Below are 23,324 nucleotides of genomic sequence, written 5' to 3'. Positions count from 1 at the left end.
ATGGAGGCTATAGAATACACAGTTTTGGGTTACACCCATCCAGGGATTAATTGGTCCCAGCCGTTCTAACCAGGACACTCTTAAACACTCTGGTCTCTATCTCATGTACTGCAGTATTATCCAGACAATTTTTGCTCACAAGCAATCACAATTTTATATCAACGGGAGATTAACACAATTTCTGTATAAATCATCATCCTTTATCAATTTTCATGTCATGGAGGTATAAGAGCTTACAGAAAAATATTAAAAATAATTAAAAAAATTGCAAGACAGCACTACTAATTCAACACACATCTCTCATTAGGAAGGTGGTCACATAGAAGTGCCATCATAGCCTAGCAAATGCTGGAGAAGTAGATGCAGCAGTTTCACACAGCCTACTACTCAAGTGATGCATCCATAAAACACCCCAAAGAGGAAAACAGCAGATCATCGACCCAAACTCAGATTTTCAAAAGAAGAATTTTCAATTTTCAGAATTCCAGATTTTCAATCGGATCATCAAAAACCAGCAGATGAACAATCTCCTCCCAAAGCATTTCAGCAGCTCCCAGAGAAACCTTCTCCTGCTCTTCCAACCTCCATCCCCGGTTACCAATCAGTTTACAATCCCTAAAATCCCAGTTCTCTGGCAGGTGGTATTGCACCAAGGCTGAATGAGCTCAGTGCTCCTTCATTTCTTGAGGCCAGCAACTGAGCAGAGGAGGAAGGGAAGGAACAACAGGGCCTCAATACTTAAACATTTCCCGCCATCTCAAAGGGTGAGTGCCGGCTGTAAACAAGTTTTTTTGGACATCAGGCTCTGTGCTTTTGGTAAGTAAATTATTTTTTATTAAATAAGAACACTTTTTTCAACAGAAGAAACAAACAGAGTTAGTCAAAAGAACTTTGAGTAAAACATACTGAAGGTTAAAGAGGAAAAAAAAGGAGTAGCTGAGGGAGGGAACAAGACCTACAGCAAAGGACTGCAGAGGGCTCAGGTACCACCAGAATCACCAACACCAGTGAGAACAGAAAGGTTGAGCAAGAACACCTTGCACCCATCAAATCAACATCTCTGTCATAGCCACAGAACAGGACAACACAGTCATGAGACACAAGGGAAAGCTCAGGTACATCAGAGTGAATGTACCAAGTAAGCACCACAGCATTCCTTCTGCTCCAGCTTTAAGAGCACTCCATGCCCCCAGGGGAAAAAGCTCACAGCTACTGGATATGGAAGGATGGAAATCAGAAGTTTGTGTAATCCTTATAAAAATTTCTGAACAGCTTTAAGCCTGAGGAAAACCTAAATCTCTGAAGAGAACAGGATGGAGCCCCAAAACAGCTGCTGCTCCTTCCACAGAGACAGAAACAAGAAACCCCAAAATCCCACTGAACTTGTGTCAGGGTGTAACAGTGTGTGCAAACATTACAGGGCAATTAGATTATCTTTAGCCTAGCACACTGCCAACTGTGTGCTAATCTAAGGTCCCTCCTCCTACATCCAACGTGCTCAGAAAGGGCACATCTTCCCCAAAAGCTCTAAGTCAGCTTGGCAGACTTCAAACGGTTCAGGCAGAATTCAGATATTCTGTTATTGCTCTTAGCAAAGCCTGTTTCAATCTGTACCTAAAACACCTTCACTTAACCTTGTCCTGAGACATATCTGATACAAACTGACATGCTGCTTTAATTATAGGCTGCTTTGAAAGTTCACTAAAGACATTTTTCAAACATGGAGAATAGCAGGACAAAATTCCATTAGCGACCTTTTAGTATTTCAAGCACCGTTTCCAGATGAGCAGTCAAAGCCAGAGACACATTTAGAACAGTAATTGTGTACAAGGTCAAAGCAACTCCAACAGATTAAGAATATGGAGACAGATTTATCAACATTTTGCCCAGAGCCAGTTTTACTGCTTTGTGACATTCTGAGAGCAGTACACTATGGAAATGGTAATGTAGCTGTGAAATTATCCTGGTAATGATTTTCCCTTGTTCTTTTTGCCACCTCTTACATGTGCTAAGATGAAACAGTTAAGTCATCTTCTCAGCTATTTGTTCTCATACCAGTGAAAGGCACAGCCCTTTTTCCTAAGGCTCAGAGAACTCATTTATTACATGATCATATTCCCCAGTCTCCCTGGAAACTGTTTAAAAACAGTCCCTGTCTGTGATGGTCACGTTAATCTCCAGCCTGTTAATTGCAATATTTACTTGGTGCCTCAATATTCATAAATCACATTTATTTTTCAGCTTGATTTCTCGCCTCATAAACACAGCCACAGCTGTATATATTTCACATATTCTCTACAGAAAGTTTTACACTAACATATATATATGTATACAAGCAGCAGATAAATGTTTTTAAATTACTGTAGTGGGTTTTATGTCATTATAGGCATAACAAAGAAAATTAAACAGGACCTTACCTCAAAATTAAACTTCATTTAATAGAAAATAAGGTTGTCTGAAAGTACTATTTGACCACGTGGGAGGCTTCCAGTAACCCGGTCTGTAACACAAGATACAAACAAGTTACTTTCTTATTCCCAGTCCACTCATTTCTATTTTCAAGTACCTTCGCTGTCAACACATTGGAAAGGAAGCAACTCAGGAAGTTGTAAGTCTCCTTTTCTCTTTGGGAGTCAGAATGTGCACTGCCAAAATGAACAGCTTTGTGTTCAAGAAAACAAAATTCAACCCAGGCTTCCAAATTACACACAGAAAAAAGCTCATAATAAACGAACTCTGAGTTTTTACAGGTAAGTACTTTGAAACTGCCTGGTCAATGACAAAAACACAGCACAAGGCTGGGTGTTAACATGAATTAACAATCACACTGACCTCTCAAAGCATCTATTCTGCATTAACTCTGCTTTTCCATGGTTTACTGTGTGGAATAACAGTCTAAAGCACCACAGCACAAGCCTTTCTGTCCAATTCCCCCTCACAGTGAACCCCCTTCTGAAAGTGTGAGTGCAGAAAAAGTAAAAACAGAACTGGAGTCCTGTTTTGTGTTTAAAATAAAACAAACCCTGTTTCAAGGCTTTGGCTGTTTTGAGGAGATGGGTTTTCTTCTTTGGATGTTTTCAGGCTTTGTTTTGCAAGACTTTGATGTCATTTCCCCCCCCCTCAGGATTTTTACAATCATTTGTTAGTTCTCACTCTAAACAAAAGCTAATACAGCATACTGGCTTAATAATCAGGAGGATGGGAGCAGTTTGCACACCAACATAAACTGCAATTTAGCAATTCCAGACCCCACAGAATCACACACCACCTTCCCTCTAAGAACCTCAAAACACTTTTCCAGGTCCAGCCTTATGTCTGGCCTAGATCTTGCTGCTCACCAAGGCTTACGTTCCAGACTGCAGTTATGGAAGGTTCTGATCCCACTTTTAGATCTCTCAGAGCACTCTCTTACCACAACAGCTCTCCAAATTTCAAACTACTTTATGGATCAATTTAGAAAGACCAACTCAGAAAGAATAAAGCTGCACATGCATACAGCTACCCAGCAGGGAATGCCTTTCAGCTGAGCAAAACCTACAGCAACAAAAGAATCCTTGCAAATAATCACCAACCAAAGCTGGAAAAAACATTTCTCATAGAACAAATTCATCATAGGATGTTTTTCTTGTCTTGGTTGGTTAGATAAGTGATTTTTTTTCCCTTTCAGTAGACTTTTTAGTAACATCAGCTCTATGCCAACACAACCATGAAGTGCAGGTTAATACATTTACTGCAGCTCAGAGTAAATGCAGTCTACTTTTCCACACTTGCACATATCTTACACTTCTAAAATTTGTTTCAAATGTAGTTGTGAAGTGTTTCAGTCACTGGTGCCTGATACTTTTCTTCATTTTCAGTCCTTTGTTGACGAAGGCATCAGAAGCCCTTTCAAGTTCCCAAGTTCTGTGAGCACCAAGCACTGCCTGGAAGCATCTCCTCCTCTACTCAAACCATCAGCAATTAAGGGTCCCATGGGCTTGTGTCCAAACCTGAATGCCTGAAGGACCCAGCACATCCACGAGACAACAAAGCCAGATGATGGAGCAGAGAGTGAAGTGACCATCCCATTACAGCTCCTTTCCAGTCACACCTCACAAAGGCACCCAAATAAACTTTCCAACTCAATACATGCTGTAAAATTTACCACTGTGGTGATTTAAACAGCCGGGAAACTGCTTTGAAATTTCTCTTTTCAAAAGCAGTTCTAAGAACAGAACTGTTGCTTAAAAAAACCCAAACAAACACAAAAAGAACTCCCAGTTTTTGTTTCCAAGTTGTAAACCAAATATGGGGAACTAGAAATTCATTTTCCTGTAGTTTATCAGGAGGGTCTATCTACTCATTTCAGTGTTAATCATACTGGGAAGGAAGGAGGTGAAGGAACTGCTCTCAACATTTTACACCAAGGGAAGAAACAAAACAAGCCATTTGCATATCCTACCAGAGTAACTCAATGAGTAGAATACCATGTTTAAAAATTAAAATTTTATTTTTAAATAGTAGATTTTAAGTTATCAGAATATCTAACCATAGAAAAAGGAATATACCCTTGTGGAGTCTGAGGAAAACAGAAGTTGCTGTACTGTGATACATCTTAAGACCAGCTTGAACAAACGGCACTGTGGAAACAACATTCATTTTTCAAGTGGGTTCATTACTGCTGAAGCAGCCATATTTTTTTTTTAAACTTATCAATAGGGAGATAAAGAGAGCCTAAAAAAACTATTAATCACTGTTTGTTTAATCTATTGTCCTCACTTCCTGGAATGTGGTCAGAGCTGGAAGCAGGCTGCCCAAAAATCCCAGTCAGCAAATGGGCTGCTGGGAGCCTGGGATTGTTTAGTGCCACTCCTAAACCTATGGCAGGGGGAGCAGTGAGTGCAGAAAGCACCTGGTTCTGGCAGCTCACACACAATTCCACAGGGCTTTCTGAATATTTGGGGTATTTCTTAGCATAAGCCCCTGACTCCCCCCCTTCTCTTCTCTCCTAAGCTGCAGCTACATTTCTATGAAATGCTTTGGGTTCAAACTTTAGAGATGTTATTGATAGAACAAGAAAACTGAATAAACTGAATAAAGAAAAGCAATTCCACTGCAGAATTCCTACACTATGAATTAGAGGTAAATTCGCCCTTTAGAAAGATTTCCTAGGTATTCTGCATTCTCAAAATACTTGGTGATTGTTAACACAGCTTAATTCAGTAGCATTTGGATTACAGGCTCACTGACACCACAAGGATAAATTCCAGCATCCTCTCATACTACGTTTCCTGAATGTGGAAGATGTTCCTCTCCACGTATTTCCTTTGGGTTTATCATGTGTTCTGCCCATGCTGTGTTTTGTGGGGTGGTTTTGTTTGTTTGTTTATGCTTTTTGGATTGTGTGGTTTGTTTTTGTTGCTGTTTCCCAAGCATTGCTGTCAAAACCAGAACCAAACTCAAATATATAGTCCATTACAGAGCATGGATTCCTAGGTTTTAATCCTGTTGGCATCCATCACCACATTGCTGTACCAATTCCTGCTAAATGAATCTGCCAACTGCTTGATATTTTAAAGCTATAAACAGGGAGATTGTTCCTTCCCCCACCCAAGACATCAGGAAATTTAGTTCCGTGATGTAGTTCCATGCTTCAAAACTTTATGTTCCCTGCTGTAATGGAGAGAGAGATCCAGCTACAATTCCAGCTACGACTGCTGCATTGAAGAAGAGAGACACTGCTGCCCTGAACGTGGAAAGGATCTTTCTTTCTTCCCTTCTGGACTCTTATTGGACAGAAAAGAGATTTGATCCATTGTAAATACTGCTTTACCATAGGAGAGCGAGTTAGAATTGTGTATATAATGTGTTATAATATTTATTTGTGTAATAATTGTAATATAATTCCCTTCCCCCCATACTGAGTCTTGTGTTGTGTCTGGAAAACCCCTCTCACACTGGGGTGAGTTGTGGGAGGGGGGCTTAGACTTGGAAATTGGATTTTTGGGGGTCTCAAACCATGACACCTGCACATAATAAAGGTATTGAATGGCCATTTCAGGTACTAATTTAGATGTCCTGTGCCGTGTGACTTCTGTCAAATCCTGCTTCCTCCTTACCTGTCTCTTTCCTCAAGACTACTTCATAAATGAGCAGAATTCAGCTCCTGGCACGAGTTATTCAGCATTTAGCCAAATTTGACTATCCCTCAGGTGAAACTATGCTCTCAAATGCAATTCTTCCCTCACAGTTGGAACAAAACTGGGAGGTTTATCACAGTGGTGTTCAGGCCAGACCTCCTTTGTGCCTCACAGATGGTGGGAGCTCATCCCTGCACTGGGCTGCCAAGACTCAGCTTCCAGCATCCAGGGATCCACTGCTGCTCACTCTCATCAGATCTGAACTACTGCTTTGCAGCTTCTATTTGCCAATCCTCACAATCACCTGCACATCTGGGATAATGGTTTTGGGGAGCTCTGAAAAGGCACAAGTAAATTCTGCAACATGAGAGCAAAGTCTGGCATTAAGTTCTTCTCCAGGCTTCATGTTTGTGTAGAGCAGGAATAAAGTGCCCGTTGTGATCATTTAAAGGCAACTACACTCTGCTAAAATTTCACAATTATGTACATCTCATCTCTTACATTGTGCTGCTGAGCCAACTTTCTGTGAATAGTATTCATCTGTTTCCCTGAACATGAACTTTTTGCCAGGCAAACACTCCTTGCCTCCTGTTTGGGGCTCTCCAAGAGCAGTCGATAGTTTTCCATAAAGGAGCAGTTATTACTCAAACTTTACTCTGAACTCCAGCTTCCTCTTAGGAAGTTTAAAACAAAAGGTTCCAATTTTCTTGTCTAGTAGAAAGACAGAATGTTGTTTAATGTAAATTGTACTCCTTTCAAGGTGGGCAAAGAAGGTTAAATAGTAACTTGCTTCAATTTTATTACTATTATTGTTATTACTGATACTACTACAGAAAAAGCTCCAGCAAATATTCACATTCAGTCACACTTGGTAAGTTCTTTAAAACATGTTTGCCCAGAACAGTTTGTGTTCTTGGTACCAAATTGCAAAGTCTTTCCTCTGATGAGAGAAAGTAAATTTAGGGCTTCATTTATTACAAAATCTCTGGCTCTGGATTTGAGCAGAGATTAAGTCCTTTAAAAACAGAGCTAAATACATCAGATACAATCATGGAATACAACAGACAGTAATTGAAAAAGGGCAGGTAAAGATGTGAAACAATAGGTCCCTAAAAAGAAGGACATGGCACTTTCCTCCCCGGGGTACCATTCACACTTCTGACCTTTCAGAATTTGGAATCCACATTAACGTTATCCCTTATTTCCAAGCAGACAATCTGCAAGCAGTTTAACCAATGTAAACAAGACAATAAACTGTTTTTCGTGGGAACAACCTTAGGACAGTTGCAGTGAACACAACTCCACAGCATCACAAATTCCCCAGCACAGGGCCTATTTTCTGAGGATGCTGTGATCCTGTACACTCAGAATATACAGATATGACCTTGCACCCTGGCCAAAATTAATCAGATTTCTCACCCATTTACACTGACACACATTACAGAATCAGTTATTCAGCAATCTATTGCAAAGATTCCCTGGTTCAGTGGCAACTATTGAGCCTCTGCCCTCCTATGACAAATATAAATAAAACCAGTACATTTTGCATCATATTTGTAAGAAAGTGTGAATTCAGCTGTCATAAGCAACTACCATAAAAACAGTAATATGAGAACTTGCCCTTTGTTTTTAAGTCATGAATCACTGAGGCCTCAAACATTTCTCCTCAATAAGCATCTTCTGGAGTGGATTCACCTTTCCCTTCAACTACTACTCCAAAAAGGCATATCAATCCATGACAGACCACTGGCCCTGCTCCCAATCCCCAGTCAAGCTTCACTCTTCAGGAAAGTATATCTAACCTTCATTTTCAAAGAAAAAAAAAACAAATAGGCTAGGCTTATAGTTAGACCAAAAAGGAATTTACAGCATGAGGCATTTTAGAAAAAACCCAAAGTCTTAGCAATTAAAATGACTGCCTATTACAATGGCTACCATTTCCATGTAATAAAATACATTAACAAGAACATTTTAAATAGCTTGACTATCTACTTGGTAGATTTTAACCCCATATAAAATAAAACTATAACCAGATCCAGGTCTTACATTAAAATCCTTGCAGGAAGGGTAACAAAGGCACCTGATTACAAGTACTAACAGTTAAGCTACCTGAAACAAAAAACTTATTGCAATGCCAATTCTAATTTAAGTATGCCACTTGAAAGAGATCCCACAAGGCTCCAATCAAATTATGAGGCTGTCTGCAATGTAAACACTTCCACTTCCAATGCTGACATGCAATTCCTCATCCAATCCCGGCTAAAGACCTGCTGATAAAGTCATCAGCAGTGTGGGTGTTGGGAGCTGAGATTTCACATCCAGGGTTGCTGCATGAGCTGAACAGGCAATAAAATAATAAAAGTAATCTTTTAATGGACAGGTGAAAGAGAGAGAATAAAAGAAAAGGAAAAAAAAAAACCACAACAAAACAGCACAAGGCTTTGCTGTTGGTCCAGTTTCTTCAGAGTGTGTTACCAGGACAGGACACCTGCCACTCTAATGGGGTAATTCTCAAGCTGTTTATAGTTAAAATAAAGTTTGCCAGCTAAATCTGTTCCCAACAGACCTCCAGCCCCTTCACACTGCAGCAGACAAAGCACACAATTTACTTCCCCGGCATGACTCACAGGAAGTTTGCCAACTTTCCACACACATTCCTCGAAAGCTGGGCTGCTCCTATTTGCATCCAAAGGGTTGGTATAGTAATGGTTCAGAGACTCCAGATACACAGTGTTGGAAACCCAGCTTCAAGAGACATAAAACTTGGATTTTCCACTTTTCTATTACCCTCACTGCTTCACTAGACCGAAGAGATTCTTTTTAAAGAGCAGTGGTTTGTAAAACCTCCTTATCTTCTGATAAGGAAAGTTATTAAACACTTAACTTAGGCAACACTTTAACTACCCTGCCAGTGAGAAACACGCTGAATCACAAATATACTAAATATCCAAAGTTCATGTTAGCATATAAATTTCTGATGTGTGGAGTGAGAAAGTATTTAGAACTGAAACCAGAATTCCCCAAAACAAACTTAAAAGTCCTTTCTGTTATCATGCCAACAAACCCTTGATGGAGCAGGCCTTGTGCATTCCAGGGAATCTCCAAACAAACAGCACCAGCCCCAGAGCTCCTCAGAACCAAAGCTGGTCACCAAAGAAAATGCAGCTACACTGAGACGTGGAGGGAAGTGATTCTGGGCCAACTCCATACACACACAGGTGTGCAGGTGTGTTATTGTCACTTCAGACATGCCAACACACATGGCCTCCCTGCTGAGCTCCTGATGAGTTCAAGGTGTTCCCACATTCCATCCCCTCAGGACAGCACCCTCAGTGTGCTCAGCACAGGCGAGGCTGCAAGATCCCAACAGGAGGAAATCTGTTACATCCAAGCACAGCCCAACTTGAAAAGATCCCACCAGCAGTAAGGAAAAGACAACTTCAGAACACCAGAAAATGTGGAGAACATCTAGTGAATCATTCCTGGGGCAGGCAAGGCCAAGGCACTACTTGGTGATTTTCTTGTAAGCCTGAAGCTCACGTTCCCAGCACAGAGATTTGGTATCGAGCCTCATACACAGCATTTCAACCTTAACAAACCATGATTTTTAAATTACTTTCAATACACTTCCCTCTCCAAATGACAGCCATTTCTGTGAGTGAGTGAAGACACATTAAATGGATTAAGGAGCTGAGTGTCTGCCTCCTGTTTGTTTTCTTGTAGGAGGTAAATGTCTTTCGATGCAACTGTGGGAGGGGGAATTTAAAAGGCAGCTTTAATCACTGCTACTTATTAGAGATCCTCAGTGACTGAGAATTTAGTATATCTCCAGAGTGTACACATCACTGCTATCCACTCTACCAGATCTGCACAAAGCAGTTCTCCTTCTGCCTGATCTGTCTGGGAGGACGTTAATTTAACATTTCGGAAAGAAACAGCCCATCTTTAACTATGCAGCTGCCAAATCAATTCTTTCTCATTAAAATACGCTTTGAATTTCATAAGATCTTCCCACAGACATAAATCTTTCAGTCCCAAGCACTTCCTGTCATTTTAATTGCTTTCCCTCAAGTCCCCCAAAGAACAGAAATGATGCTTTGCAGTGTTCGCAGACAGGTTGAACAGCACTTATTGTGTCCTGGGGGAGAACACTGCCTGGAATGGCTATTTAAAAGGGAGAAGAAGGAGAGGCAGTGCTGAAAAACACAGACCTGAGAAATACATGCTGTTAGTACTCTGAATGGAAATCAGAAATACGAGAAGCTCAATGTCCTTCTCGTTCCCCCCTCCCAGTAAATGCAAGAGAGATGAGAGATGTCTTCTCTTGACAGATCAAGCTTTCCCAGCACATGTTTCTGGGCTGAGACAGCCCAGAGCACGAAATAACCCTTTTCAAGAGGCATCCACTACTTCTAGATATGTGGTGATCTTAGATCAAAGTTTTTTTATATAAATATTATATATTTATTTGATAGGCTAAGGAGAAGGCAAAACTCCATCACACTTCTGCACTGAAATGGTCTTGAACCAAATCAGACCTCCAAGTGGTTTAACCCCAAAAAATGTCCTTTCCATTCACTCTCCACACTGGAGGTATTTTGGTTTCCAATCTCCTGCCTCGCCAGGGTTCACCTTGAAGTTCACTCCTGTAAGTCTCCTTCACACACCAGCCCTGACTTCCAGAACCTTTCTGTGAAGAAACTTAAATCAGGTCCCCCCCGAGGCACTTTGATAGAGAGAAAGTGCTGTCAACTGAGCTGCTTTAATACTGCAAAAAGCTTGAAGTGCTCAACAATCCCAGTCACTCAGAGCTGGTTTCAGGTGTTGAAGGTGACTGCAGAGCTGCCACGGTGCTGCTGCAGATGGAGAAGTGCAGTTGAAGTTGTTACCACTCTACCGCTGGAGGGTTTCACGGTTTAAAAAAAAACAACAATCCAAACAAAAAAACCCAAAGCCAAACAACCTCCCCCAAAAAACCAAACAAAAACCCAAACAAAAAACCCCCAACAACAACACTGAAACACACTCCCCAAACACAACCCCTCCACACTGTCAGCATGTCAGCAACAAGTCAAACTGTTTGTAGGGAAAAAATGGACTGACTTCTAACTCTTTCAGTAACTGAGACCCAAGAAAGATATATTTTCACTGATTTTCCATTCACTGTCCTGGAGTTGAAGCCAAAAAAACCAAGTAAATTAAGCAATTTTCCTATCTGGTCTTTTCAAACAGGTCACTGTGACACCAGCGTGCAGGGAATGAAGCCTTTAAAAGGAAGAGGTAAAACATTGCATTCTCAGCTCCAGCCTGCAGATCACATGATACCTAAAGTTAATTCCAGATTTTTTTCTTACAGTGTCTGCCCAAGGGATTGATTCCACTGCATTCAGAAAGCACATCTCAAGTGTTTATTGCTTCCAGATTTTGAAAGGAGAAATTACTGTTGTAACTCAGCTGAGTTGTCTTAACAGCTCTGCTAAAACCTCTCTGGTTTTCATCCCAAAGTCTCACTTCAGAATAAACATGTTTCCTGTGTATTAATTCTTCAAGTATACAGAGCCCAAATTCAACTTTCAGGCAGAAAAATACATTTATCAAGGCAGATGAACACAAACCAAATCTTAGAGCAGGCTTCTTGAAACACATGCAACGTATCTGGGACCCTGAGTTACTGCATGTAACACTCCATAACCTTTTTCCCCACTCTCTGCCAAAAATCCAAAGCACCACATTCAGAATTTGCACTAAAAGCACAATTTGATAATCATGACCTATGTCAATTCTGTACTTCTGGCTTTACTGGCTCAAGTTAGCACAGAGGTGACAAGTGACCTCACTGTCCCAGATATGTGAATTATGTCCCACGAGAGGAGCAGTAGCTCACCCAGGTCTGCTCAGGTTAATGAGCAGTGAAGCTGCTGTGGAACACTCAGATCTGAAGGTCTGCACTGCACCAGCCCAGCCTGGACCCAGGGACTAGAGAACAGACACTTGGCAGAGACACAAAAGGTCTGAGACTTTTGCCCAGACAGCTTTGGCTCTCAGAAGGCACAGAACTCAAAATTAAAATACAAGAGTCTACCAAGAATACAACTGACTGTGGAATGCAACAATTAAAACACCTGCTTGAGAACGCTGGTTTGGGTCCCAGATCCCAGGAATGTGTGAACCAACATGCAGAAAATGACTGGCACAGTGTCGTGCCCGAGCCATTCTGGGTGACCAGGGGAAGTGAGCAGGGTGATAGAACACAGCTGTATTTGGGGAGGGAGCATTCAGCAGGTCAACAGGCCAAGTGACACTGTCTGAATTCAACTCACATCTTCACTGCCTTGTTTCTAAATCTGTGTTTTAGGTATTACATGGATTTTTACCACAACCACTTCCAAGTGCTCCTCGTTATGTTTTGAAGTGACAGGTTCCACTTGTGTCACACTACACATGAGCAGCAACGCTCCTGACTCGTCTGGAAATTCAGAGCAGCCCAACTCAGAGCTGTTCTCTGGATTGACTTTCACTCCAGCTGCTCTCATGAATGATTAACACTCAAGGCTCCCACAACTGTGTGTTGTTGGCTCCTTGGACAGCACTCAGCTGGAGGGACAGATGGACAGCAAGCTTTGGGAAGCAATTCTGGCCAAGAACATCCATGCCAAACCCTCCTTCTGGACTGGCATGGGGAGCAGCATGAGGGAGGAACCTCACTTCTGGTTCACATATTCACCACTTGGCAGGGTGCCCTGAATTGCAACTGGCAAATATCTGGGAGGGGAAACATTTCCTGGTGAGAAAGCAACAGGGGACACATCAGTCTGGGGGTGTGAAGATGACAGTCAAGTCTTGTGTTTAGAATTACAACTCTAGGATTAAACAGAAGATTAAATGCAGTATGGCATTAGTGTAGCTCCCAGAAACACAGACAACAGGCTGAGGAACAAAGATTTAGCCATGTAAAATAATCACTTCCAGAATATCCAATTCTTCTGAAACATTTCTGAATTGCTGGAGGGGGAGGTGTCTCTCCAGGGAAAAATAACCAAGGATACAGTATCTTAAACCTGAAGAAATCTCCAAAACTGCCCAGAATTTCCCCACAGCAATTGAGAAAGGCTCATCTCTTCTGGCACTGTGTTCTACCTCCTCCTATCTTTGCCAGTGCACAATAATCTGTGCAGATGGAGACTATTCTCTCATTGCAAAAGTCCCTGAGGACATGGACCCAGAAATGAAGGCTCAAGAAATCCAAGTGGCAGAAAAGATTTTTTTTTTCATAGCAACCAGATAGTTGGGGAAGTAAAAAAGTCTCGTGATGGACAGTCTCTGTCTGAGCTTTTATGTCCTCTGTCCAAAGGACACACATACCTGAAGTGACTGAATTACTTCAATTAAATGATGATACTGAAATTCTAGTCACAGGGAAAGCAGTTAAAAAAAAAGATGATGAGAAGCCAGAAGTGAAGGTTTCATTTCCTTCTTCAGTGACTTTCAGCAGACATACAGGTGTAATGTGTATAATGTGTATAATCTTTACAATCCTAACCTGTTTGTAACACAGGCAGCAGGGAGGACATTCAGCAAACAGGAAAACAAAAGAAGTCATCTGATAAGTAACTGGCACATTAAACAAAAGAGCTGAAAGGAAATTCCTCTGCACAAAGAAGTGTGTTTAAGGTTGCTGTACAACTGCTACCAAGTGGACTTGTAAAACAAATAGGATGCAATTTGCAACAAAATCAAGACAACATAAAATGCATAACAATAATAATTATATCTGCAGGGAAATATATCTGAGGAACCAACCCTGACAGCTGTGGTTCAGTTGAACTGACAGATCACTTGCTGCACAAAACCCTCACACAAATCAGGCTCCAGGGAAGAAAGTTCAGTCCTGCTCACCTGCCCAAAAATTACAATTCTGAGACAATAAAAGACATATTCTTAGGAGTTTCAGAGATGGAGGGAGTTGCAAAGAAGGTCAGTGTAAAAAAAAAAACAAAACAGGACCTTGGCAATTTGGGAGGTTTTCACTACAAGAGACCCAAATACACCCTCACAAAAACACAGGAGCTTTCCACAAGGTCAAGAGGCACTGTGCAAGTAGTGAGCTGTGCTTGTTAGTAATTAATGGCAGGAGTGTCTTAAGGCAACAAGTAAAGTTAGTTAACATTTCAGTAATGAAAATAGTTTTGCTTTAAACAGCAGTAAATGGACTGAAAATGCAGCAGGTTTGAAGTGGAGAGGCTGAAGATTCAGAGGCACCTTCAGTTGATCTGAGTTTCTTCCTGTAACTCATGAAGACACAGTCGAGACAATGATGATGATGGTAATGACAACAACAGCTATCAATATTGCCCACATCTTATCATTCTCCCAGAGACTTCTGTGCTCTGTACTCGAAGCCCAGTTTCCCTGAAGTTTTCCTCTTCAAGTTGCAAAGGAGTTTTTTTTTCCCCCTTAACTTCCATTTCCAGCAGCAACTGCTCCACAACAGCTTTCCAATCCCGCCCACCAGGCACTCCTTTGAAACAACCAAGTTTCAAGACACTTTCCAAGGAGCCTCCCATTCTCCACAGGGATTTACAAGCACTGCCAGCTTTGCCACTGGTCCCAAAACCGAGCCGTGGTTTCTGCCCCGTGGTCCATTTTCCCTGTTCCCTGAATGCAGTCACCCCCCTGAGCACCACAGCTGGGAAGCCTTTAAAAGTGACAATTCCAGCAGAGATGCCAAGGCCCCAAACTGCCCTGTGAGGGACAGCAATTCCACCCAGTGCAGGAAAAGGCTGAGCACTCACAGCGAGTGACACCAGCACAGAAATCCTGAGGTTACTGTTCCACCTCCACGGCTTCCTCTATGGTTATGAGAGTCCTGCTTTAATCCAGCTCTCCTGAACAAACCTGCACTGTAATTCCAGGGCTTTATTCCACCAGGGCTTTGTGCACAGCAACATGAGCTTGAGAATGAGGAGACATTGTCAACAACCAGAGCACGTTCCGGCCACACGGTCACATTCCAGCTGTGACCTTGTCCCAGGGCACTGCGGTGGGGTGACACTGCCAACAGCACCTGAATTCAGCCCAGAGAACAAAAATCCACGTTTCTGTGGTTAGGAACTCTGAAATCTAAATTTTCAAAAGGTCCCTGCTCCAAACTGAATATTCATCACACGACGAGAAACCTCCAATAACGAGACGGTTTGCAGAGAAGGTCAGTGGACCACAGAACTCAGTCTCCCGTGGAATTTGCCTTCCCGCACAAGCTGCAACTGTGAATTATATTCAAAACAGTCGTTATTCTATGATTTCTGTAACTAAAATTAAGATTTTAGACAATACTTAAGTCAGAATGTTACCAACAAGTAATCAAATTTTAAAAACAGAAGTAGCAAATCCAAGATAATTACTGACTTGATACCTGCTAAAGGTAACTGGAGATTTGATTTCTTCTACTAAATAACCAGGCATCCTGATAGCTCCCTCAAATTTATTTCTAAGGAATTTATGATGTTAGATTGGAATAAAGACTGACTTAATCCTTGCAAATAGTTTTTCAATTAAGAACTTTTTTTTGCTCTTAGTTTGAGAGAGGGTGTTCCTTTTTCTTAAATCAAACTGTGGTGAAAGTTATTTTTCTTACAAAAGTACCTCTGAAAAAACAGGGTATTTTCAACCAGTATACACAGTGCCCTTCACTTATCAGCTTAAGTCTGGATGCACCACGCAAATGTTTCTGGTCAAACAATGTTTTCTTGTAGACATGGGGGGAAAAAAAACCCAGGGTTTTCTGACCCAGAGGGTCATTCTGGACAGGGAACAGGCCAGAATTTCCCTCTGCCTAAGGAACACAATGATTTTAGGTCATACTTTGCAGTTATTTCCTATTTTTGTTGACCATCATCATTGATAAGCAAACAAGTCACTGCTGAAAACGTTCAATATTTTAGGACTGCTAATTATTCTCAGCATCACATCCCATTTTGAAACCTTTCCAACAACTGCACAGATTCCTTCATATATACTCTGGCACTCAGTGCTTGACCTTGCCACTCTTTCAGTCCTGTGTGCCCAGGGTAGGTTTGTTACAGGGATTTCTGCTGCCTTGCTTGAACCAGCCTAAGCCAAGTCTATAAAAATGGAATTTCCAAAACGAACAGGAGAAAGGTGAATATGCACATTTTTTAGCACTACTATCCAAGAGAGCACTTCAGGCATGTTTCCTTACTGCCTAAATGACAGCCCAGCCAAGTGGAAGGAAAGGTAAACCAGGATCCAAACCAGGACAGCACTGACACAGTTGTTAAACCATGAAAAGGCAGAAAACCACTAAAATCTAGGCCATGAAATACCACCTCAGTCACAGGCACAGAGTTTCTGGAAAGGCAAAAACTCTTGGAAAGCGCAGGAGCTTACAGGGAATGAACCAAACCTTGCTGATTCTTCCCTAGCATTCTCCAAGAGAAATCACAGTACTTTCAAACCACAGGAACAACCAGGAAGCAAAAGAGTCAACCAACATGGCTTTACATCAGCTCTCCATACGGTGAGGTTTCCAAATCTGACACCTGTTTACCACTTCTAGTTGTCCCCAGTCAGTGAAACCTAACTTTTAAAATGTTCTTCACAACATTCAACTGTTTATCTGCATCATTTCCAGCCTACCTGACAAATGACCTCGACTACAAACAGCTTTATTTTCTTATTGAATGGAAAAATCAAAACCAAACTTACACATGCCATAAGAAGAAGTTGGCATCCTATTCCCTTCCTATTTGCTGCCCCACAGAGATGACACCATTTCTTAAGTCAGCCCAGTATGTCTTATAGACATCTGTAACTTGGCCAGAACCATCTGGAAAAGCTTCACATCCAAGTCCACTCTTGGAACATTAGTTTTCAACCAACATATCCAAGTGCATCTGCAGAGCAGAAAAATCCAGTCAAGTGTAAAGCTTTGCTGTCCAACCAGCTAAATGGCTATTTATGCTCTGGACACACTCATCCAGCCCCACCTGCAAAATGCAGTTTGCAAAACTGCTTCTTGTTTTCCAGCTGTGGATCTCTCACTGCCTGTAACACGCTCAGAGTCAGGAGAATCCTACATGAAAAGTGCTGTGGTTTAAAAATCAAGCAAAATCCAGCTAAGTCAGGTAATTTTCTGACTTCTGGAACACACCACCAGTTCAAATAGAACTTCCAAATAGTAGAACATTAATAGTTAAAATTCAACCAAGAGCAGAGGCCAAACACCAGTGTCTCTCATTTCAGCACTTAGGTACTATAAAATGCATGAAATTCAATTGCAGCCACTTAGGTTTTCTTATGCCATTACTTCTACCCCATTCCACATTTCTTATGACTGGACAAAACTGAACTGCTTAATCAGCATGTAACATTCCATGCAATAATTGTACAGAAATCCTCACTGACCATGCATTTCTCCATTAACATTCAATTAACACTGTGGAAACTTCAGAGCAATTTCAACCATTTTTGCCATCAAATGGAATAGATTTTTTTCCATCTTATGGTAGCCTACAACTTCAACTCTGATACCCTGTTCCTTAAGCAAATCCATATTCTCCACAAATTAAACATCACCATTTAGCCTAAATTGATTTGCTCCACATTAACTTCATTATACCAACTCCTATGCCCCTAACAGTATCTCTGGAGAGCACATGAATAAATTAAAATTAAATTACACTACCACGTGAAAAATAACTGTTTACGTGGTGTGGTTATAAAAAAATATCAAAGTCCTCCTTATTTTCAAAAACTCATTTCTGAATGCTGGGCCTGTGTGCTATGCTGTGAGGATATATTTAGCTGCTGCACTACAGCTCCCATCTCAGGTTACACTGTTTAAGTCTAAAAGGCAATGCATGTGTTCAAAGACCTGTTAAGAGTAAACATGCAAGTCCTAATGGAAAGTTCACGTGGACTAGGTTAAGCTTTATAGAGATATAAAATTCAGTCATCACATGGGAGGACTTGGACATCTTGTTTGTCACACTTTTCAGCTCTCAAAGGTGCCTGCACTAATTCCTCAGTTTAAGATGAGAAGAAATTAATTGCTGTCCCTGTTAGTGAAGAGCCTTTGCACACCAGGCTGAGACAGAAACAGGGACACCACACTCTCAGTGACTCCCAGGTCACAGCTAAGCCCTGTGGTTTCCAAGCCCTTCACCCTTGAAAGGGCAACAACCCACACAAACCACAAAAGGAAGAGGATCAGAACTGAGTATTTCTTTTGTGTGCCCAGGCTATGAAATCTTTGCCAGCCTTACACAGACCTCGGTAGTTTCAGATTGGTTCAGCTGCCTCCATTCCCTGGACATGGAGAGGCACAGCAGTGCCCTTTCCAAACCAAATATACAGCATTTAAAAGGACTAGGAATGAATGTGCAACCTGGAGGCCAAAGGGTAGAAAACAGCAGGCTGAAAGGGAAAGATACCACAAAGAATTTGGCAGCAATTCCTCCTTCCATACAGCGCTCATGAAAAAACTGTCTGTGGCTTTCACATTTGATGATAAGAAGCTTGGGAACAGCAGAGCTACCACAGGAGGCTGAACAACCAGGAAACCACCATTTGTGGCTCTCAAAAACAACTTCTGCAAGTGAATCCCCCCCCAGAGCAACAGCTTTACCTGCCCAGCTCTCTAATATTCAAGTCACCCATTTGCTGAGCCATGCTCAGAGCTCAGACTTCCAGCTGAACCAACTTCCCCTGGATGTAATGGGAAGGAACACAGCCTCTCACCTGTAGCTAAATGAATGTTAGCAGTGTTAAGCAAATCATAACCATGTTTAGGTCCCCAGAGAAGAACTGATCTAAACCACATGCAGGACACCTTTAATTATTACCAAATCCAATGACAGAAAAATCACACCGGGCACAGAGAAGAGTTTACAATATTTGAAAATGGAAAAGAGAAAAAAAAAATCACTGAAAGTAACAAAAAATGTCAGTTGTCACACTAAGGAAACTTGACCTTTCTGAAGTTGTTCCCTCAGAAGCCTTCTGCAGCAATCAGGCAAAAAGCCAAGCCAGGACACTGAGGCTGCAAAAAAAGAGAAAGCTGAGAGCACAGAAAGGATGAACAAGCTGAGTGTGCTGCATATGGATGCAATAGGGGACACTGAAGGCAACAGCCAGGACCACAACAGTTGCAGGGCTCTGTAGAGGAAGAGGTTGCACAGGCACCTGCAGCATTAACAGAGTGAAAGCATCCAATCAAAACTGAAACACCTCAGCATCTCTCCTTCCACTTAATTCACCTCAAACAAAATTCTTGTTCGAAGACAATCCAAGTAACTGCAGCAGTTAAGATTTTACATTAGAGCAACAACAGCAAGGAAAATGCAGGTGGTTTTTTTTCCCTCTTCATAACTGGAAACGTGGCTGAACTCCTGCTAAAATAAACAGAAGCTCACAGTAATGAGATCAAGATTCAGATGGAGCCTGACAGTGACAAATCTGTACTGACAAGTTTGCAGACACCTTTCTTTTAACCACATTCCCTGGAGGAAGAGAGACTCTGAGTAAGATCCCCAAATGGTGTGCAAGAGTCAAAGTGAACAGTTAAAAACTAAGGGGAGCACCTCTCACTGAATGTAAACTGAATAAATGTAAATCCCAATAGGTTTTCCATCTGAAGACTGGCTTAGATCCCTCAGTACTTCTAATAAGGAAGAAAGGCTGCAGACACTTATTTCTTCCTCTTTTTCCTCATTCAGCTCAACCACTGACAGCCATGCACCTTCAGTCCAACAGACCTTCACACTTTTATCTTCATACACTGCACATCACCACATTAGTCATTTTGAAAGTGTAGCATCAAAGCTCAAGCAGTAGAGGCATTGGGAGAAGTGCAAAAATGTCAGTGAAATTTGACTACACAGTTTTTACACAATCAATGCAAAACTCCCTTGTCAGAAATTGTATATATTGGTTTTCCACAGCACTAATACAGCTTTGGGAGTTTTTTTTTCTATTTACTTTGCTGGCCACCTCTTAAGAGAGCATGTTACCTTGCTGACACCACTCATATGAACTCTAAATATTTGACCAAGCTTAAAGCAAAAGCAGCGTGATTGGAAGCACTTTACTTCACAGAAAAAAAAAACCCTAAATGCTCAAGAGAGTACCCTAGGCTGTGCTCCCATTCCCTATGGAATGCACAGATAATTTAACTCAGTCTGATCCCCTGCTGGAACTCCAAGGTGCCTTCATCCTGTCCCATAGCTGGATGTGTGTGAACAGCCACGCAATAAAGGCAGGAAGAGAGAGTGTCTGGCACATGGAGCAAGGAAATGTTGTGGCCACAGGGAAGTCACAGTGCTGGGTAAACCCAGGGAGCTGGAACTGCCACAGGCAGAGCAAGAGATAAGCAGGGCTGGGCAGGAGATGGAGCTTTCAGCTGCTTCTCATAGTGCCCTGTCTGGGCACTGATCACACAGTCACAGATTTGCAGAAGCCAAAAGCAACAACTCACTCACCTTTGAAGAAAAATCAAGAAAATCAATCTTAAGCAATGTGAGCTTAAGAAAAGCAAGCACTTCTAAGCTTCCTGGCTGCAACAAGCTCTCAATGCATCCAGGCAACACCAGCTAAAGTTACACTGCTGGATGAGTGTTCATCTGCTGCTCAGCAGCATTTTTCTTCAACTCAGAGACTTACACCTCCTTAATTTTTACTCTACATGGGCCACCATATGCCAGGGCTTTAACACATCACTGCTGAGCACTCGGCAGCCAGTTTTCTGGTTTGACATTGCCACCAGGACTCCAGGAATGCAGGGAAGGTCAAGAGGAGTGGCACACCTGTGGAATGCCAGCAAGGCTCCCGTGGGCACTCGGGCTGCAGCACCCGTGCAGAGCAGTGTGCCAGGCCCTCCACACCTTGGCACTCACTGCACTTCCAAGATAATGCACATGCAAATGCATTAAGATCAAGAACTCAGCTACTGAAGGCAACAGGCTGCCCATGAAACAGCATTTATAGTCAGCAAGCTCTTCCCTGTGTCCTATACTGGAGGATATTTTCCAGTTTACTGTAGTGATCATTTCCTCCTCCCCAAGCTGTAACCCAACAGGCTTTGTTGCTTATTCTTCCCCAAATCTTCTGGTCCCAAAGTCCAAGAGAGTCATGTCATCATCACTGTATTATCTATTTACCTTTCCCTAGTAAACCAACATTTCTTTTACTCTTCTTGTCACCTCAAGTTCCCAAGCAAAAGAAGGGGGGGGAAGGAATTTTGTTTCAGATATTCAGGCAACAGGGAATAGTAACAGTATCACAGGAGAAAGACAAACAGGATGCCAATGTACATCCCAGTGATGAGAGCACCTTCTGGAACCAGCTCCTCTGAAGTCCACATAAGCAATTAAAATTCAGTCTGGTATTTAATAATCCAGTTCAAAATGAGAGACATCGAATCACTTAGTGAGAGACAAAATTATTCAAACAGAAAACTCATCACACAACACCTGCACACATAACTGCTTAACAGGAGGCTTTCTTTGTTTTGCATAATTGCTTATTAAACTGCACGCTGGATTTTTGAGGTGGTAGCATTTTTAAATGCCCAACTGCAAAATAAAACTATGATCCCAAGTAAACAAAAGCCATCTCTTCCTCAATTTACACTGAGCTTTCTTGCAAGAACCTTATAAAAGCCTATACTTGTTTGTTAACCCAGGCAGGGAATGCATGTTTTGATGACCAACAACACCCATGGCTGCAATGCAGGGTCTGTTCTAGGTTTAGTGTTTCCTCAGAGTTTCCCAAGACCTTTTAAGGATCTGCTCACAGCAGCTGCTTGTGAAGTTCCCACCCACCAAAGGAACAGTTGCTGAAATATGGAAAAAATCCTGAGCTGCAGAGGGAGTTTGCAGAGCTGTGCCCTCCTCAGCTGGCTGCTCACACACTCCAGCAGGCACAGAACCCAGGCCCTGGACAGCAACCAAAGCCCAGCTGGGAGAGGGGCACAACAGCTCCTGCCACAGGGCTCTGGGACACATGGAAAGGTTTGCTCTGCAAGGCTCCAAGGGAGCATGCATGGGGCACTGCCATGGTTTGGAAATCTCAGAGGGCCTGAGCATTAAACTCCTCTAATTCATTCTTTACCTCACGTCATTTCAGGCAGAAGCTTTTTAATATAATGGTGAACACTCCAAGCCAAGAAAGAACAACTTCAACTCTGTTCCCATCTCTTATCTAAATAAGATCTTTCTCTAAAGGGCCCTCGACGGAAGGACCCTACAAATCACAGATTCATGTAACTCCTTTCAACTATTTCAGATATCACACTCAACGACCTTCTGAACACTGGGAGCTGTTCTACATTTCCTTCTGTTGGCTGCATTTCTAGTTCTTATACACCTCAGGTTCCAGGAAAAGAGCTTTGTTGCCATGATAATATAAGCAGTGATGATATAAACCCAATATTTTCACTATATACTATGTGTAATAACCCGGTACTACAATTCCAGCATTACTTGTTGGCTCCTTATACCTTTGGATTCCATTATTTCATTACCATTAAAATGTTTAAGCTTTCCTTCTGTCTCTCCTTATCTATAAAATGCATCTTGTTCATTTATTTAATTTGTCAAAGCAGGTGTTTTGAGCTCAGTATTTCTTTATACATTTTCAAAAGACAACTAACTTCTCATCCATTGGTGTGTACCAAGATAACAGCTTCTGACACATTCTAAAATGAACCAGCCAGGAATGCTCATCTATTTATTTGAAGTATGGGAAGCACACACAAGAAAAAAATCTTTAGTAGAAAAGAATATTTAAACTGAAGCTCTCTCACAACTCTTTCCTACTTCTCAGGAAACGGGTTTTCTCCAGAAGCCAGATCTCAGAGATGTAAGAAAAATCAGAAAATTCTCCAGATAACAGAGTTGACTGAAAGACATGTCCTGATTACCAATATAATTTCCAAAGTCATATAAACTGGATTGTTTTTCTTTGAGAACACTACACAGAAATCTAAGGGGAAAAAAGCAGAGAGGTAGACAACTCTGGAATAACAGAGCAACAGGAATAGGATGAAGAATTCTGCTAAAATGTGGACAGAAGCAAAAGAAGTGCCAGGCCCTCCTACTTACTAAGAGGTTCAGAGAGTGTGAACCAGTGTGCACACAGTTTAATTAAAATGCTTACCATTTAATACCTGATTTAACTGTGCTTTTT

At 41.7% G+C, this 23,324-nt stretch overlaps 1 protein-coding gene across 2 annotated transcripts in view; it reads right to left on the bottom strand.

Moving 5' to 3' along the window:
- The window catches only part of TLN2 (talin 2), a 159,212-nt gene that overhangs the window by 112,084 nt on the left and 23,804 nt on the right, over positions 1 to 23,324 (bottom strand). The window contains exon 3 of one of the 2 annotated variants that reach the window (XM_027704353.1): positions 2,418 to 2,500. The exons of the other annotated variant lie outside the window; for it this stretch is intronic. The gene's annotated coding sequence lies outside the window, so the exon portion shown is untranslated. The remainder of the gene's footprint in view (positions 1 to 2,417; positions 2,501 to 23,324) is intronic. 2 annotated transcript variants of the gene reach the window in all.

This window comes from Neopelma chrysocephalum, unplaced genomic scaffold, assembly GCF_003984885.1.
Source record: "Neopelma chrysocephalum unplaced genomic scaffold, ASM398488v2 Primary Assembly neopelma1_274, whole genome shotgun sequence".
In the NCBI taxonomy this organism is placed as follows: domain Eukaryota; kingdom Metazoa; phylum Chordata; class Aves; order Passeriformes; family Pipridae; genus Neopelma; species Neopelma chrysocephalum.
This window is presented reverse-complemented; position numbering and strand designations above follow the sequence as displayed.